Source organism: Triturus cristatus, chromosome 7, assembly GCF_964204655.1.
Source record: "Triturus cristatus chromosome 7, aTriCri1.1, whole genome shotgun sequence".
Lineage (NCBI taxonomy): Eukaryota > Metazoa > Chordata > Amphibia > Caudata > Salamandridae > Triturus > Triturus cristatus.
In genome coordinates this window covers 435,199,371-435,218,519 of record NC_140590.1, presented here as the reverse complement: position 1 = coordinate 435,218,519, position 19,149 = coordinate 435,199,371, and the positions used below count along the sequence as shown (strand labels likewise).

At 48.0% G+C, this 19,149-nt stretch overlaps 1 protein-coding gene across 2 annotated transcripts in view; it reads right to left on the bottom strand.

The window, feature by feature from the left end:
- The window catches only part of LOC146809889 (manganese-dependent ADP-ribose/CDP-alcohol diphosphatase-like), a 192,798-nt gene that overhangs the window by 94,133 nt on the left and 79,516 nt on the right, over window positions 1-19,149 (bottom strand). Inside the window, exon 2 of one of the 2 annotated variants that reach the window (XM_085616750.1) lies at window positions 2,411-2,521. The exons of the other annotated variant lie outside the window; for it this stretch is intronic. The gene's annotated coding sequence lies outside the window, so the exon portion shown is untranslated. The remainder of the gene's footprint in view (window positions 1-2,410; window positions 2,522-19,149) is intronic. 2 annotated transcript variants of the gene reach the window in all.

The window sequence follows — 19,149 nt, the reverse complement described above, 5'->3', positions numbered from 1 at the left end:
AGTGAGAGAAGGTGAAGAGCAAGAAAATACAGGGAGAGCTGGAGGAGGCAGGATGCAAAGAGAGAAAGTGAAGCCTGAAAGAGACCGAGGAGATAGGAAAACAAAAAAGGGACAGAAAGAAGGAGAAAGATAAACTAGAGGCAGATAGTGAGATTCGAGGAGAAGGTAAAGGAAAACAACTGCAGCAGGAGACAAGAAACTTAAGCAAACGGACAAACATGCCCAAATAATTCTTTTCTTAACATGAAATTCAAAGTGCAATGTGCCAACACCACAGCCCTTTATACAAAAACAGTACAACATAAAAATAAGTGCAGAAGAGGCGTAGCCAAGGAGGTTTGGGCACTAATCCAAGAAAGAAAATTGTTCCCATTAGACCCTGATTGAATAGTAAAAAAAAAAAAGCTTTACTTGGGGTGCAGTGGGCCCTTCACACCCTAGGCCCTGGTGCCTCAGCACCTGCTGTACCATTGATAGAGATGCCCCTGAAGCACGCAAGCAAATGAATTGTTGAAAAAAGTGAAATTAAAAACTGTATCTAGGCTGTAAGCAGTGAAACCTTACAGTAGGCTCTACACAATTTATTATACAAGCAAAGAGCTGTATATGAAACAAACATCGCAAAGCCAATACGCCTCCACTATGCAAGAGCTATTGGCTTTGCCAATGTGTTTTAGTCATTTTGAACACCAGAGTTGCTGCTGTTCAGCATGGCTAAACGTTAGTGGAGTGGAGTGTCGTAGAGTGCAATGGCGAAGAGTGGAGTAGGATGTCATAGAGTGGAGTGGCATAGTGTTGTGTATTGTAGTGGCACACAGTGGAGTAGTGCAGAGTGGCGTACAGTGGAGTGGGGAAGAGTAGAGTGGACTGGTGTAGAGTGCATTAACATAAAGTTAGAAGAATGGAATTTAGAGGCATACACATAGCATTATAGAATGCAGTGGCATAGATCATGGTGTTGCATAGAGTTCAGTAGCGCGGAGTGGTGGAGTGGAGTGGCGCAGAGTGGAGTGGTGCAGAGTACAGTGGCATGGAGTAGATTAGAGTGCTGTAGTGTGGTATAAAGTGGAGTGATGTAGAGTAGAATGCAGTGTGGTGCAGTGATGCAGAGTAGAGTAGCATAGGGTGCAGTGGCATAGAGTAGTGCAGAGTAAAATGGCGTAGAGTGGTGCAGACTATAGTGACAGAGTGCAGTGGCATAGAGTGGAATGCTGTAGCGCGCAGTGGAGTGATGCAGAGTAGAGTGGCGTAGACTGCCGTGGAGTATAGTTTATTGGAATAGAATGCAGTAGTGCAGAGTAGAGTGGAGTAGAGTTCAGAGGCATAGAGAGCAGTGTTACAGAGTTGAGTGCAGTGGTGTAGAGCGGCATAGAGTGCATTGGCATAGAGAACAGTGGTGTAGACTACATTGGTTCAGAGTAGAGTGCAGTGGCATAGAGTGCATTGGCATAGAGTGTAGTGATTAGGAGTAGAGTGGAGTACAGTGCAGTGCAGTTGTGTAGAGTAGATTGTTTTAGAGTATAGTGGTGCAGGGTAGAGTCAAGTGGTGTAAAGTGAAGTGGCATAGAGTGGAGTGGTGCAGGGTAGAGTGCACTGGCGTAGAGAAGAGTGGAGTAGATTCATGGTGTAAAGTGGTGTAGAGTTCAGTGGCATACAGTGCAATGGTCAGAGTAGATTAGACTGGTGTATAGTGGATTGGCATAGAGTGCAAAGGCGTAAAGTCCAGTGTAGCAGAGCGGTGGAGAGTGGAGCTGTGCAGAGTAGAGTGGAGTGGCCTAGACTGGAGAGGTGTAGAGTAGAGTTGCATAGAATGCATTGGCATAGAGTAGAGTGGTGTTGAGTACAGTGGCATAGAGTGGAGTGGTGTGGAGTAGATTAAAGTGCTGTAGTGTGGTGTGAAGTGATGTAGAGTAGAATGCAGTGGCGTGGAGTGGTGCAGAGTGGAGTGACATAGAGTGGAGTATGTATGGTGTGGTAGCACACAGCCATTACAGACAACACATTTTCAATTAAAATTACCATTACATTTGCACAGACATATAGTTTTACTAATAAAACTATACAGGGAACAAACAATGTGTGGAAATGGCATCACCTAGAGTATAGATTCTGATCATATTAAAGTATTTGTTTCGTACAAACTTCAGAATTAACAAAAGGTGTGCTTCATTTGTGCTTTGCTAATTCTAATATATTCTGAAATACTTTCACAGTTCATTTCAATGTTGTTGTTACATCAAGCTTCCTTGAAAGACAAAGCCTGACATTTGACCTGCCTTGAACAGCAATTGTGACAAGACACGATTTACAGGGAGTTGGTCTGAAAAGGCTTTGTTCCTTGGGATGGATGAACTGAACCTAAAACAAATAAAGTCAGCAAACAGAAAGCCAGAAAATGTTAGTTACGAACCACAAAGCCAATGGTAAGCAACAGGCGGAATGCACTCCCAGGGAAGGTTTCTGAATGTCCTCAAGATGCCGTTAGCAAATCAGACCGCAGAGCTGTCTGGTAGGCTTCGACCTAAAAAGTGAACAACAGGCAGTAGAAGCAAATATAGGTACAATTCAGTTGAAAGAAGAAAAACATATCTCACAGTGAGTCTGCTGTGATGTAGATGTCAATTGGTTTCTTCTGGACATTCTGGATGTGCCCTCTGAAGAGTGAATCATCAACATTAACCTAGTGTGAAGTGCTACAAAATCATTTTACTGCAATAGTAGGTGCGTGTTCGGTGACAAATATTTCAGGTTAGGGTAGAGATTCATGTGCCACTTTCTCTCTGTTCAATGTTTGACACAAAACAACTGGAATTCCTTTGCCTCTCTCTATAAAGGAAATACATATTTGGAGTATTGAGACCCTGTACCTTATTTCTTTTGTGGAAGTCACTTTGCTTCTGAGCTGGAATTTACTAATCTTTTGAACTGATCTCTAGAGCTATTACAATCAAGTCAGATTTAATATTGTGTTTGCCTGCCGGAACTTTCGACTATTGGAAGTTGTGGCTTTCAGGAGGCTCAGTGTACCCAGAATAACCTGCCGAACTAAGCTGGGTGTATAGTTCATTAGGAGCAGAGCCGCCTTTGCTGAGATACCGACCTGGGCAGAAACAAATTTGGCACCAGGGTGCTGCTACAGACTAAAGCAGGGAGCAACAGAGAGTCCGGTCAGGCCACTTGGTACCTTACCTCAGTGGCTGCCTCTGAACACAAACATTTCTGTTCCTTCCCCGGCCCACCTAATACCCATGTTGCCTCCTTCACACTGGTGACACGTTTTTGGGATACCAGATTCTGAAAAGGTGGGATGGCAGGGGTGAGAGGGAGAGGGGAACGGAATTGTGAGAATTATTATGTATTAAACATGGGGGCTGCAGTATGTTAAAAAGATGAAAAGCCTTTTAGGCATCATTACTGGAAGCAGGTCAGATGGTCAGTACGGTCCTCTCTAAAGGTTGGCTCCCTGAGCCTGGCCCAGCTCGCCGAAAGTCGGCCCTGATCCAGTGCTGCAATCGAAGATGACCTAGGATTATGGGTCGTTGTGTGAGGCACCATTACAACGCTTCCAGTTAGTGGCTAGAGTCGCAGGAACCTACCTTGAAAAATTATTTAGAAAAAAACAGCTCAGAAAGTCTTTGCTTAAAGTACAGAGGAATCATGTGTTTCAAGTCCCAACACTTCCAGCTTTAGAGCAGTCTTGGGAAACCGAGACACCAGTCCTCGGACGTTTCACCACTAGGCGGAGCGTCTGAGCTTCGTCTCGCACAAGATGTGTACAAGTTGAGGATGTTCAAAAGAAAAGTCTAAAACAACATTCCTCACATTGTTGCATGGTGTATAAATACGGGCTTGCTTGAATCAGCTCCATTTGTCTTTTGTAAATATGTATATTTGTTATATAGTTAAGAGTGCCATTATCCTCTGCAGGATTATTTTCTTGAAACAACTGAAATCAGATTTGGTTAACAAATAGACCTTTAAATTCATCTGCGGCCACGCCCTGCATCTGAGGACACGCCCTGCATCCCTCACCCCCCAGTGGCCCGACCGGCTCCCCGCATGCACCTATCCATAGAGGCAGGGTGCAGTGTATGTGAAAGAAAGTACATGTAGTAGTGTATTTTACATGTCCTGATAGTGAAATACTGTGTGTTTCATTATTGAAAGGCTAGCTCTCCCATTGAAGCTGCGTTGTAACATCTTACAAATGTAACTTTCAATGGAAATTGATGGAGATTTGGAGTTTAGGTTCCCTGAACTCAGAATTTTAAAATACATCTTTTAGGGAAGTTGGTTTTTAATTTGTGTGTTTGAAAATGGCACTTTTAGAAAGCTAAATCATCCTATGCCTTCTTGTGGAATCAACGTCTGGTTTTAGATTGACTGGGGCTGGTGTGTGCATTCACACCAGTCACTCACACAAAGGGAGCTGAAGTGTACCCTGCATTGGCTGATGAGAGTGGTGGGAGTTGTCACTAGCACACGAATAGGCTATGGCTGCCCTGCACAATGCTGTGTCCACTCCCAGTCGTGTGGCTGGATCAGGGAGGAAAGAACTGGTTTTGCTGAGCAAGAGAGACTCTCTGAACAAAGACTTCAAAAGGAAAAAGGGATATAAGTATAAGACATAAAACTTTAGATTACTTCTGGAATCAAGAGGAACCTCTGCCAAAGAAAAAGAGCTGTGAGGTGGAATACTGCTGTGTGTTGCCATATGTGTCACTCTCATAACCATTCAGCTACTCACAAACACCTACTCTCACTCATACAGTCACTCACATCCCCACTTACCCACCCATATAGCCACTCACACATTCACTCCCCAATACAGCCACTCACAGTCACTCACTCACCCATACAGCTTCCTACACACCCACCTATTCACTCCTCCAATCACTCACACACCCACTCCCACACTGATACAGACAGACACACAGGTACTCAGAGGACATATGTTAGAAACACTATAACTCTATATTACAAAAAGAATAGTAATTTAACTTAAGCAGTAGTTTAGTATATATGTGTAAGTCTCAGAAAAGTTATTAAAACACTTACACTCACTGGATGATGTCATCAGTGATGTCACTTGAGATGCCATCATTGATGTCACAGACCCTGTCATGAGTGATGAAATATGTGAGGTCATAAGCAATGCATTGTGGGGGGGCATAAGTTATAGTTAGCTTAGGTAATTATAACTGTTGACCTTCAATGATTTTGTACGAGTTAAATCTGACACTAACTATGACGTTCCTGTAACCTTTGTTTTTTATCAGCGAATATATATATATATATATATATATATATATACATACATATATATACTTATACATATATACATATTTATACAGCTACATTTAAAAATTAATTTATTGACTTACCTGCAATGTAAAAGACTCCCAATGTATAGTCATGAAAATATACCATGCAATAAACTGACTCCTGACGTAAAAACTATGTAATCACTGCGATGTAAGTGTAGCACAACTTAAGTGCATGCTCGCTGGAATAGTAGCTATGACTGGCATTGTTAGTAGGTTAATTTAGTCATGTATTTATTATATATTTGTGCATAACTTTGTGTTCCAGACTTTTCACATTGGATAGTAACTCGAAGGTTAACTGACAAACAGAGTGGCTCGTGTTATTTCTCAGTTGAATACATCAGGCAGAAAATTGTGCACAGAAACATTGCCATTGCCACAAACCATGAAAGATAATTTGAAGGAACATTGGTGGCGACGTACCCATTACGTCTGGAATGATGCAATGGGCGGTCTTCCGTGGACCACTGGGAATGTTTATGAATTCTTAAAAGTTGTAAACTTACAATTGTGAGCAGGAGTATGTAAACGTGTGTACATGTATAACTACTCTTTCTGAATCGGGTCCACAATCTCTAATTATCTCTGCTGTGATGCAAAGGAGATAATAGTGGAAATACTAATGGTGCCCTGTTTATAAGCTTTCCTGTTTTTTTGGAAGAGAGGAGAGGTTGGAGTGGGAAAGCGTGGCAAACCACACAATATACCTTGATGCATTGTTTTAGTGGAATAGGACACGTTATTAGAGCCTTCAATTTATCTTATCATACGTCCCCAATTGAACAAAGCCACTTGCTTCTGACCAGCAAATTGATAAACTGTTTTACGATTACACATTGAACATGGGCGGCTCTACCGCTAAGGTGAAGGAGCGTCACCCCACTGCCTTTCAGCATGGCAAAAAAGGAAAAATATAATGACAACGTGATTACATTATCATTAATTTTTCTGTGCTGGGGCAGTTTTGTGGGGCGGGCTGAGCTGTGCAGGGGGAAGGGGAGGTGACACCCTCCTAAGGGCGCATTAATGTTTGGACGGCCCTCTAGGCCAGCAAACATTCATGCACACATAGCATGCTCTGCACCCAGGCCGCATTACAGCCTCGGTGGAGAACATGTCCAGGCTTCCATTTCCCATCTGAGTGCCGAACCACGGCGCTCAGACTAATCACAACGCTTCATTGCAACGTTGTGTTTGGCTCAGGGGAGCCTATCCTGCTTCCTGTTCCAGCAGAAGCCGTGAAGAGGACTGAAGAGAGGTGGTGGCCGGCCAGCCGACAGGTAAGTAATTTATTTTGTATTTAGTTTTTTCTCACCCCTCTTCCCCCCCGTCCTCACCACCCCTGCCCCACTAATGATTCGCTGGACTAGCTGTGACTGACATTGAAACATGTTAATTTCCTCCTTGAGACCTGAGTTCCAATGCCAGTTTAAACAGTACCTTTGATTGCTGGCTAATCAGTGCTTCTAACTGTACCCTACATTTTAAATATGAGTAATATAATAAAGAATATGCTATGTAAAAATGAACTGTCTATGTACTATCTAGGATTGTACCACTAACATATTAGTGTGACATTACAGTGTCTCCTCGTCACATTCTGTTTTAGGTTTGGCCTAGAGTGACGTATCTCCAGCCTTATGTTATCGTCTTAAATAAATACAACATATTCTTAATAATACTACATCCATAAAAAAGAACTTGGGCAAGCCTCTTTTAGCCAATGCCCCGTTGGAGTGTCACTCATAATTTTGGTCAGCCTCTTTAGCCATTGGGAATGTCAGTTGCATTTTGTATCAGCCCGCAATGACCAACATCATTCCCACCATACCCAATACTACCATCATCACCATTACAACAACCACTGTTACCACTACATTGACCACCAATGTAACCACTACTACCACTATCCATATTACCACTATCGCCACTTCCACCACTATCAGTAGGTAGTTATAGTTAGGACCTATTTTCCATAGGAATCCACAACATTCTATTCCCAATAAGTCTGGCGTCGGTTGACGAATCTTCGTGAAATTTTCCAAACTTTTGGCCAGCTCCGGTCCGCTCCTATCCTGAAAGTTTCGTGGTGATTCGTCAAGCGGGGGCCGAGAAAAAAGGGGGGTCCCAAAACGCGTTTTCCCCGTACAATTTCCCATAGGACCTGTTGACGCAGCTACAGCCCGAACTGCTGAACGGAATTACACCAAATTTGGCAATGAGGTAGTCCTCAGTTCATACTCGTGCCTTTTGCATAAATGGTGTAAATCCGTTCAGTAGTTCCTGAGAAAATTAGAGTTAAAAAGATAGATATATCTATAGCCTCGGTTGATCCGCGCACCCTATGCGCACCCTGAGCGCACCCTCTGCGAACCGAGCACGCACCCTCCCGATCACGCGCTGCATGCTAATTGGCTGTCAAGTGTCTGTCTACATTCGAAACCAGGAACTGTTGGCAGCCATTTTGTGCCTCGGTAGAAGCGAGGCTGATTAAGTAAGGGAAATAAGTGTGTGAAAGATGTAAAGGGGGCAGGGTAGAAATACTCTGACCCTCTAGTGTTGCTTAAGGGGTCCCCGCTTTTTCTTTTTTTTTAAACTGCAAAATGCGTGCAGGGTGCGCGGACCGGGCCGAAAAAAAAAAAAACCCGAAGCGCGGGCTTCTGCGCTTCCTTAATAATTAGCTCCCGGGGGGGCCGAATCCCGGGGGCAAAATGCATAAAAATTTAAAAGGGGGGTCCCCAGCCCCGGGGACCGCTATCCCCGGGGCTACAAAATAAATAGGGGGGGGCTGAACGGCCCCTCCGAGCCCCAGGGACCACCACCCCCCGGGGCTTTATTTATTGAGGGAGGGGGGCTGCATGGCCCCCCTCCTGGAGCGTTCGAGGGCCCTGGGGACCGCTACCCCCCAGGGCCGGCTCCTACAGTGTCCTGGGGTGCCCACCCTCAGGACACTGTTGTTTGCTATGAGAGGGCGGGAGTCTCCCGCCCTCCCATAGCAAACTTTATTTGGATTTTGAAAGAGAGAGCAGGCAAACCTGCTCCTCTCTCTTTCAAAATCCAAACGATATTGTTTTTCCACACGGGGAGCTGCATGTCAGCAGCTCCCCATGTGGAAGAGCAATGCTGGCTCCCTAAGGACGCGGAGAGCCGGCTGGGACCGTGGGGGTGTTGGGGCTCCCCCCACGGTCCCCAACGTTTTTTAATAAACCCCGGGGAATGGGGTCCCCAGGGATAATAAAAATTAGTGATAGGGGCTATTTTTTTTTTACGGTAAAATTAGGAGTCGCGCATCCTAACGCGTTGGGTGCACAATTTCTCTCGCGTAGGGTGCGCGGTTCCTAACGCGTTGGGTGCGCGACTCCAAGGAAATTAAAAAAAAATAAAAATAAATAAAGTATTAAAAATAAAGTATTGGAGGAGCCTAGCGCGCATCCAAGATGGTCGCGTGAGCACAGGGCTCCCCGGACCCTCGCTGCTCCTCGGAATTTATCCTGACAATATCCTGATTTGGTTTATGGAATCTGGGAGATGACGACCGGCTGAGCACGTATCTCTTTTCAGAAATTTACTCGGACCCGGGAATCCTGAGTTATCGTTGACTGAACTTTTGGGACCCACCCGACGGAGGTGCCCGGGGCGACGGTGGGCCGTGGGGCCGTGTCGCAGTTGAACAACAGCGGCTGCGGCGCGGTGCCAGGGGCCGCCCGGCCACTTTCGGTTTCACTTTCGGGCCTCAGGGGGCTGGCCGGTGGAGCGATTGAGGTGGCGGGGTGTTTCCCTGACCTCTGCACAAAGCTTTGTCACCACCTGCCACTAGAGTGCCTATCGCCTTGGGTCCCCCCGCACCGCCATATTGTGGCCTCGGGTGAGGCGCTGGTCTCCAGGGCCGGTATCCCGACTACTCTTGATCGGCGGTCCCCCTCGGTGTCCGTGGCCGCATGGGGGGCAAGGGGGGCCCCGAGGGGCGCAAGACTAAATCCTCCCTCCGTGGAGGATCGGTCCAGACCAACAACATGGACCGCTACACTCAGGGCAGAGGCTCCCCTGGAACGGCCGGTCCCCCCTCAGACGTCGCCAGTGGTGTCACATCCGTCTCTTCGGAACTTTCCCTACAGGACATCATGGGCGCCATTGATGGCATCAGGGAGACCATAGCCACGCAATACGAGGCCCTGGCCCGCAAGATCGATACGGTGGCGATTGATGTCACCTTAATACGGGCGGACCTCTCCAAAACAAACGAGAGGGTTCAAACTCTCGATGCGCGGACCTCCACCCTGGGTGCGGATGTGTCGGACCTGCAGGCCGCGCTTGGCGACATCAAGGTGGTCAATGAGCAGATGGCCCGGCGGCTGGAGGACTTCGAGGGACGGGCCCGACGCAACAACATCCGTGTCATCGGCGTACCGGAGTCCTCAGACGACCGCCCGGTTGACCTCCTGGTCGAGGAACTCATCCTCCAACGGCTGACCCCTGCGGGCTTGAGTAAATTTTTTGCCGTTGAACGGGCTCATCGAGTTCCGGGCGGGCGGCCACGGCCGGGGGCCCCCCCGAGGCCTATCGTGGCCAAACTGTTTTACTACAGAGACCGGGATGCGATTCTGCAGGCCTCGCGGGTCCATGGCCCGGTTCGACATGAGAACTCATCCATTAACTTTTATCCGGACTTTACTCAACTTGTCCAGAAACAGCGGATGGGATTCCAGGGGGTGAAACGTCGTCTTCGTGAGCTGGGCCTAAAGTACTCTATGCTCTACCCTGCCAAACTCCGAGTGGAACACGAGGATCGGACTGCCTTCTTTGACTCTCCTGTGGCCGTGAGTGACTGGTTGGACTCGCTGCCGGACAGAGGTGGCCGTCCTGGGCCCTCTGCGGGTGCCAACGGTGACGGATCCCCTTTGGAGTGACTCTTGGTCCTTGATTTTGCCACTTTGCACTGCTCAGCTGGGTTGTACTTCTTTGGTTCAGTGTGTTTTGCTAGTACCTGTATGGGGGGCGGGCTGGGACGGGTCCCTTTCCTCCTCCGGGGTCTTTTTGTAGACTGGGGTTAGTTGGGCGACAGGCACACTGCAATTTGGGGGGGTTTTTTGGCCCGCAGGGGTGCAGGGTGGGGGGAGTTGGGTGTTGGGGGGGGTGGGGGGGAAGGAGGGGTTGTTTTGTAGTGTGGTTTTTGTTTGCAGGGCGAGGTATTGATTTTCTGCCACCTTTGGGACTTGTGCTACTTGCGGGGGGACCTCTGATCTATTGGAGGGGATGGGGGGGGACGGGTTGAAGCTGATGTCATGGAACGTCAATGGGTTGGGGGACCGTATTAAACGGGGTGTAGTTCTGCAGTATTTGCGTCGTCTGACTCCTGATGTGGTGTTTCTCCAGGAGACGCATTTGGTTGGTAATGTCTGCCATGCAATGAACAGGGGGGGATACCGCCTCGTGGCTCACTCTGGTTTCACAACTGGCTCCAGGGGGGTGGGCATTCTCCTGCGATCCTCACTTCCGTTGGAGATCACGAGGGTGGTCTCAGATGACAGAGGGCGTTATGTTTGTCTGACTGGGAGGTGGGAGGGGCATCCCCTTGCCCTGGTCTCAATTTACGTCCCACAGGGCCTCCAGAACTCCACCTTCGCGGACTTGGGTCGAATGCTGCTTGAACTTCCGGATGGCCTTTTGCTTATGGGCGGGGATTTTAACTCGGTGGTTTCGGGTGACCTGGATCGTCACCCACCCAGGGCCCTCCCCGCTGCCCAGGCTTGGCTAGGTGGTCTGTTGGAGACCTTCGGCCTGGTGGATAGTTGGCGATTAATGCACCCGACCCAATGTCAATAGACCTTTCACTCTGGGGCACACGGGTGTCTTTCTAGGTTAGACTATTTCCTTATGCCCGCGGCGCAGACGGGTCGAATTCGAGAGGTCAGGCACCTGGCGAGGGGTATCTCCGATCATTCCCCGCTGTGGCTTCTCTTTGACACCGAGTCGCGGTCTGCGGGGCGGATCGCTCCCATTAACCCGTGGTACCTGCGAGACCCTACGACCCGCGAGAGTCTGGTTAAGGCTATGGACCAATACTTTTTTGAAAACGAGGGGTCCGTGTTGTCTGCAATGTCCCTGTGGGAAGCCTTTAAAACCGTAATCCGCGGACACGCCCTCTCCCAGATAGTGGTGGCTAAGAAGCTCAGGAGTGAGGCGGTGGTGAAGCTGGAGACTGACATCTCGGGGCTGGAGTCGGCCTTGGAGGCGGGTGTCACTCCGGACGGGCTCCATGCCCTCAGCCTGAAACAGTTTGAATACAGGTCTCTTGTCACCGACGCTGCCAAAACTATGTATAGGGAGCAGCAGGGTCGGTTGTATGATGCCGGGGACAAGGCGGGAAAGCTGATTGCGTGGCTGGACAAGAAGGAGAGAGTGAATCGTGTGGTCCCGGAGTTGCGTGTCTCTGATGGAGTGTGTGTGACTGAGCCTGGTGAGATTGTGGAATGTTTTGCCGACCACCTCCGGACTGTGTACTCCCCGGTGACTGATAGGGATGAGGAAGATTCTCGCCTTCTCCTGAGGGACATTGCTTTGCCTGGCCTTTCTGCCGAGGACCGTGAGCAGCTGGACGCTCCCTTGTCGGTAGATGAAATCGCGACTGCGATTCGGTCCCTTCGCTCGGGCAAGGCCATGGGTCCCAACGGTCTACCTATCGAATTATATAAGTTGCGCCCGGATAAACTAGCGCCCTTCCTCCGTCGTATGTTCCAGGAGTCCCTTGAGGCCGGTTCCCTTCCGGTCGACCAGCGACTGGCCACGATAGTCGTGATCCCCAAGGAAGGTAAGCCACGGGACCGCTGTGCCTCTTACAGGCCTATCTCACTGCTAAATGCAGAGCCTAAAATCCTGGCTAAAGTCCTTGCCAATCGTTTGTTGAGCGTCATCTGCGATCTGATTCATCCTGATCAATGCGGCTTCATCCCACATCGCAACACCGCCCTCAACTTGCGGCGTCTCCATGGCGCCCTCGCCAGGGCAGAGTACCTCTCCGAACCGGCCGTGTTGGTTTCTTTAGATGCCACGATGGCTTTTGACACCATCGAGTGGCCATTCCTCTGGGCTGTCTTGACCAAATTCGGCTTTGGGGAGGGATTTCTTGGCTGGGTGAAGCTTCTCTACACGGGACCCATGGCTCAGGTGGTGGTTAATGGACGGGTCTCTCGGCCCTTCGCTCTCGGTAGGGGTACGAGGCAGGGGTGCCCGTGTCCCCTCTGCTCTTTGCTCTCGCCCTGGAGCCACTCGCCGCTTGGCTCCGCTGGGAGCCCTCGATCAGGGGGATCCGGTGGGCCCCGGGCTTTGAGGATCGGGTCTCGTTATATGCTGACGATATCCTCCTGTATCTTACCTCGCCGCGGCAGTCGCTTAACGTTCTCTTCGATGTTCTGACTTCCTACGGGAGAAATTCGGGTCTCACGATTAACTGGTCTAAATCCTGTGTCTATCCTATCTCCGGTGGCCCTCCTCTCCTGCCGCCTCGGCTTCCGATCCAAATATCTCTGTCCGGCTTTAAATACCTGGGGATACACATCTCGTTGGACCCGGTAGCTCGCTATGAGCACAATCTCCTGCTTCCACTTCGGCGTTTGAGGGAAGACACGGCTCGGTGGTGTAGGCTGCCCCTGTCCCCACTGGGTCGGGCCGCATTGTTTAAAATGATGTCCCTTCCCAGGTTCCTCTATGCACTTCAGAACTCCTTCGACATCATTCCAGTGGCCTACTTTCGGGAAGTAGAGAGCTTGCAGAGGAGACTGGTGTGGGACGGGCGGGCGCGTATCGCCCTGGCCAAACTCACTCTCCCCTGGTACGACGGGGGCATCGCGCTTCCCGACATTCGCAGGTATTATTGGGCCTCACAGCTATCAGCCATTAACCATGCCACGTATGCGCCTGGCTTGAACCCGGCATACGAGATGGATAAATTCCTGCTTCCCGGCGGTAACTATAACAGGGCGCTCTACTCCCGCTCGGCTGGACGGCACCTGACGGGCCCCACTAAGATCGCGGTACGGATTTGGAAGGCGGCCAATGTAGCCATGGGCTGGAGTGAGCGACTAACATGCGCTACTCCTTTATTTGCCTCCGACCGACTGGGAAGCCTCTGGACAACGAAGGGGTTTGACCGTTGGGACACGATTGGCATTAGTAGAGTGGGAGACTTGTGGAGGAAGGGCGCGGTTAAGACCTTCGCGGCGCTCCAGAGCGAATACGAACTCACGGAAAGGGAGTTCTTCCGATACGCCCAGGTTCGACATGCCCTGCTCTCTGTCTTTGGGGAGGGGACCAAGATCCCGGCCTCTTCGCCCCTCGAGGACCGCATACTTGATGGTCATGTTCCCGACAGTACTATCTCCTTAATCTATAAAAAACTCATTAATAATCGGGCTGACCTATTGGTGCGCCTTCGGGAGACGTGGACGGGGGACGGGGTGGAATTAGACGACGAGGACTGGCAGTCCGCACTATCGTCCCCCAAGGAAGTCGCCGTTCCAGCCCGTCTCCGCCTGGTCCAGTTAAAGATTCTCTACCGGGTGTATGTGACGGGCCCCCGTCTGGTCTCGATGGGATTCTCGGAGGATGGGCTTTGCAAGCGGGGTGTGGGCTCAGTGCCACCTTTCTCCATATCCTTTGGGAGTGCCGGGAGGTGGCGGAATACTGGCGTCGGGTTCATGGGGTCATGGGACAAGTCACCGGGGTGGCGCTGCTGCCGGAGGTGCGTCGCTGTGTCTTGAATGTGTGGGAGCCCAATGACTATAACGCGGCGCAGACTCGGTGGGCGGCCCTGGGCTACATGATTGCTAAGAGGGATATAGCACAGCTTTGGGGCTCCCAGCGGCCACCCACCGTGTCAGTATGGAAGGAAAACATGGACTGGTGTATGTTCAGGGAGAAGATGGTATATGTGGCCCGCGGTAAACCCGGGGCATGGGGTAGAATTTGGGGGCAATGGAACGTGTATCGTGGGGGTATCTGTACGCCCCCCCTAGTGGACACCGATATTGCCTTGTCCCCCTGACCCTTGATGGTTCCTCGCAACTGATTGTAATAATCGAATATGGATGTTCCTTTCCCGTTACCCCCCCCCGATCTTTTAGTACTCACTCCTGTTGATAGCTAATTGAAGGTTTGGAGTAAAAGTCCCCCGGATGTAGCCGGACCCACGCTTTTTGCCCGTATGCCTCGCCTATTGTTTTTTTGTTGTTATTTATGTTAAATGTATGTCTCCTGCTTCTCTCGAGCTATCCTGAGCCATTTACGGGGCTGGGCCCCAGGCGTCGCCTACTGCTTTAACTAATGTACGATCCTTTCTTAGTCTAGCGGCCGGCCCTGGTGGTTGTAGGCCCATGCTTGTAATTGACTTATTGTTTTAATAAAAAATTTTGGAAAAAAAAAAAAGTATTAAAAATAAAGTTTACAAAATATTTTTAAAAATATAAAAAATAGTTTAAAAAAAATTCAATAAAAAAAAAATTCATTCATAAATAATATTTTTTACTTTTTAAAAGACTTAATTAAAAAAAAACTTTAAAAAATGGTGAAAAACAATATATAAAACATAATTAAAGGAATTGATACACTGAAATATAAAGATTTAGAAATCCTATGAAAAGCATTAAACACCATAGCTTTAGAGATAAGTTATAGATAGGAATTAGCATTTAAAAAACCTTTGAAATTCACTGAAAAAACCATAGGTTTCAGGCACGTTATAGTTAGGAATTAGCATTTAAAAAACCTTTGAAATTCACTGAAAAAACCATAGGTTTCAGGCACGTTATAGTTAGGAATTAGCATTTAAAAAACCTTAGAAATTCACTGAAAAAACCATAGGTTTCAGGGGCGTTATAGTTAGCTGAACTAACTATAACGGGGGAATATCTAGCTAACTATAACTCGCGCCCCCGCAATGCACTGCTGATGACGTCACATATTACATCACTTATGACATGGTCAGTGACATCACTGATGACATCTCAAATGACATCACTGATGACGTCATTCATGTGATCATTTGATGCTTCTTGTCACACCCTAATATTACCTTTGATACACCCACTCTAAATTACATACTTCCACTCTCAAAACCATAGACACTCCAACACCAATAAGTACATACCCCATCACAGAGTCTTACATCTAAACACCCATCCACTCACTCACCCGTGCAGTCACTCATACCTATGGTCACTCGGTACACGACTATCATATGCACTCATACACCTATATAGACACTCCCACACTGCTACTCATCCATAGAGTTACTCACACACATACTCAGTCATGCAAGTAATTAATCACACTGCCATTTACTCACCTATACAGTTATACACACACAAGGTCAATTACTCATACAAATACTAGCACATTCTTATGGTCTTATACAATCAATGATACAAGCACACACTCATCCATACAGCCACTCACACTATCATACACTCTCAGTTATAGTCATTTCTGTACTCCAACATACATATATACTGCCGTTCACATATATAGTAAATTACACATGTACTAATGAAATATATATTCACACACTAACACAACCATACAGATATTCACCCACCCATACAGTCCATTACAGACCTAGTGTTGAAACCATGCACCCAGTGAACCACCCACTGACACATCTATGCACAGTCACACACATCCCACCCACACAAACAAATCAAATCAAAAATTCTTTATTTCGGCCAATTTGGCCATAAAAGAGTACAAAGTAAAAGACAAAAGGGAAGAAGGAGGGAAGGGAAGGCAGATAACATTTAAAATTCATTTATATACACATGCCAATATTTTCGTACAGGCAAAAATACCCTCTCATCTGTAAAATATTTAAAAATAAATCAGGTTCCAAACGCTCATTTTGTAAACATTAAAGCTAGCAATCGATATCAATTAATTTACGCCGCTTGCACCACATAGCTAGCAAAAATTTAGAAGTTGCAAAAACAATAGGGCTCGATGTATTGGTTTTAAAAATTCTATAAGCATTCAAGCAATGTTTAAAACCCAGATTTCTGCACAGCAGTTTCAACCAGTGTTTTTTTGGGTTGGTATATGCTGGGCAGAAGAAGAGAACATGAAGCTCATCCTCTAAGTCACAGCTACAGCCCAGGCAAGACTTATTAGAGGAGGCCGTCCACTTACTTGTGACGGCCTTGAGGGGTAAAGTGCCATGTCGCCATTGGATAAAATGTTTACGCGCTAAAATCGGGAAGACAACATCCATAAAGTCCTCGAAATAATAAGAATTTTTGAATTCTAAAAAAGAGTTAGTAAGGGAACCTGCATTAGGGGCCGTGATTAAAACTTCCAGCTTTTGCTCTTTGTAAATTTTGGTGAATATCTTTCATGATATCCGGCCGCATGCCCTATCTGGGTCTTCCCACATGGATTGTAGGCCTAGACTTATGAGTCCACGCTTAATGAACGCAAGCCACGGGATTTTACTTACACAATTAAAACTAAGGATCTGTTTAAGTTCATCCCTGTAGTTCAGAAGATCTGGAGTAGTCCATAGTCTGTGCCAGAACCTTAGGGGTTTTACTGCTAGCTCGTTTGCAATAGGCGTCAATGCCAGGTCTAACCTCAGCGGTGTTAGTGGAGTACTCTGGGGAAGCGATAGTAATCGCCTTACAAATTTGGACTCAACATTAGTGATTTCAGGGCAGCACTGTGACCCCAAAGCTCACCCCCATAGAGAGCAGCTGCCCTTGCTTGAGTCTTGTAGACCTCCAGGGCAGGACTCACTGGTCTAAAGCTAGATGAATTGGAAACCTTTGAGATAGCACCCGACAGCTGTGAAAGTCTCATGTGGGATTTGGCCTTTTGCGGACCCCATGACAAATTTTCATGAATTGTAACACCCAGATACTGGAAGGTCGTAACCCTTTCCAGACATACATCGCCCAGTGATGGATTTGCGCGAGTATACACTGGCGGGTTAAAAATCATGAATTTGGTCTTGTCGGCGTTGATCTCAAGGCCTCTGCTCCGACAGAATTCCCCAAAGCCATTCAATATCCTCTTGATCCCCATGGGAGATTTGGAAAGTACGAGGGTGTCGTCCGCGAACATAATCGCCGGCACCCTCCTACCAGCCAGCCTTGGTGCGTCATTGTCAGGGACACTGTCCAGATGTGAGATTACCCCATGGACATAAAGACAGAACAGGGTCGGTCCTAAGACACAACCGTCTCACCCCTCTGGCAACGGGGAACCTTGGTGACAGCGTCCCATTCTTACCACAGCGAACCTGGGCGAAATTCCCCTCATGCAATCTCATGAGTAGCACTAAAATCTGATGCAGGAGGCCCAGATCCTGAAGGACAGCCCACAGTTTCCCCCTAGGAACTAGGTCAAACGCGGACCAGAGGTCCACGAAGACCATATAGAGGCTGTCACCCTCTACCTTTACCGTCTTCCAGTACAATAGGATCAGTCGGAAAATTTGGTCCATAGTGGACTTATTCCTTCTGAATCCCGCCTGGAAGGTGCTCAGTACGTCGTGATCCTCCATCCACGTCAACAAATGGTCCAAGACCAATCTTGCAAATATTTTTTGTTGAACGTCAATTAAGCTGATTGGCCTATAGTTGACAGGGAGCAGAGGTGACCCCTTCTTAAATATCGGGACTATCTCTGCCCCCAGCCAAGTACTGGGAATTTCCATGCCTCTCGAGATAGCATTAAATACGACAAGGAGATAGGGGCCCCAGATTTCAGGTTGATGTCTAAAAAGATCCCCCGGTAATTTATCAAGTCCTGGGGCCTTTCCCACTGAAAGTTTGCCTATTACGCTTATCACCTCCCCCAAGGTAAACTCCAGGGGCTCCTGCTGATCTTCTGGGACTTGTGGGTCTGGCAAACTACACAACGCGGCTTCCCCCCATATAAACCTTTAAAATGGGCCTCCCATGCTGATGCCGCAATATTCGGTTCTATGGCAGATTTTGGGTCACCCGAACCATGGTTAACAAGTGACCAAAATCTGCACGCATCTTTTGTGTCCAGGGCTAGCTTTAGGTTCAACCACCTTTCCATGTCCTATTCTTTTCTTGCATGCCCCATGACCTCTTTGTACTGCAATCTGCAATCTAGAATCGCCATTTTGCTGTGCCCTGCCTTGATTGCTATAACAAGATTGCTCTTTGCTCTCCTGCATGCTGAATTATACCAGGATGAGACAGGTTGTCTGGGCCTTCTCGTAGGTGCCTGGGGGTAGAAGACTTCAGCCAAATTATTGGCCAAATCTGAATGGATTACACTAAGTACTCCATTGAAGTCACTGGGAGCATCTTGGGAGATTAAAGTTTCGACCTCCAAGAGTCGTGATAGAACTATGTTATAGACTTTAGCTAAGTTTTCTTCCGAACCCACTATTCTCCCCCACTTTACCCTACGCCTGTTACTTGTTAAGATCAGACCAGTACCCTCACCATCTCCTCCTGCATTAAGTGAGTCTGTATCTTGTTGCCCTGGATTCACCAGCTCCAGGCATAACACGTTGTGGTCACTATCAGCCCTCTCAACTACCCTGAAATCAATGAGCATCGACCACATCCGGGTTTCCACCATGATGTAATCGATTCGGGACTCTTGCCCCTTCTTGTTATAGGTGCATACTGACGGGCTGTCGGACGCTGAACGGCCATTACAAGCCCTAAGGGAATTATTTAATGCAAGGGCTGTAATCTGAGTAGCCAGTGGGGACCACACCTTAGGACGTGGGGACTGACATTGGGGGATCGCCCAGTAATCGTCCTCTCCCATAAGCGCACCTTCGCTACTTCCAAGA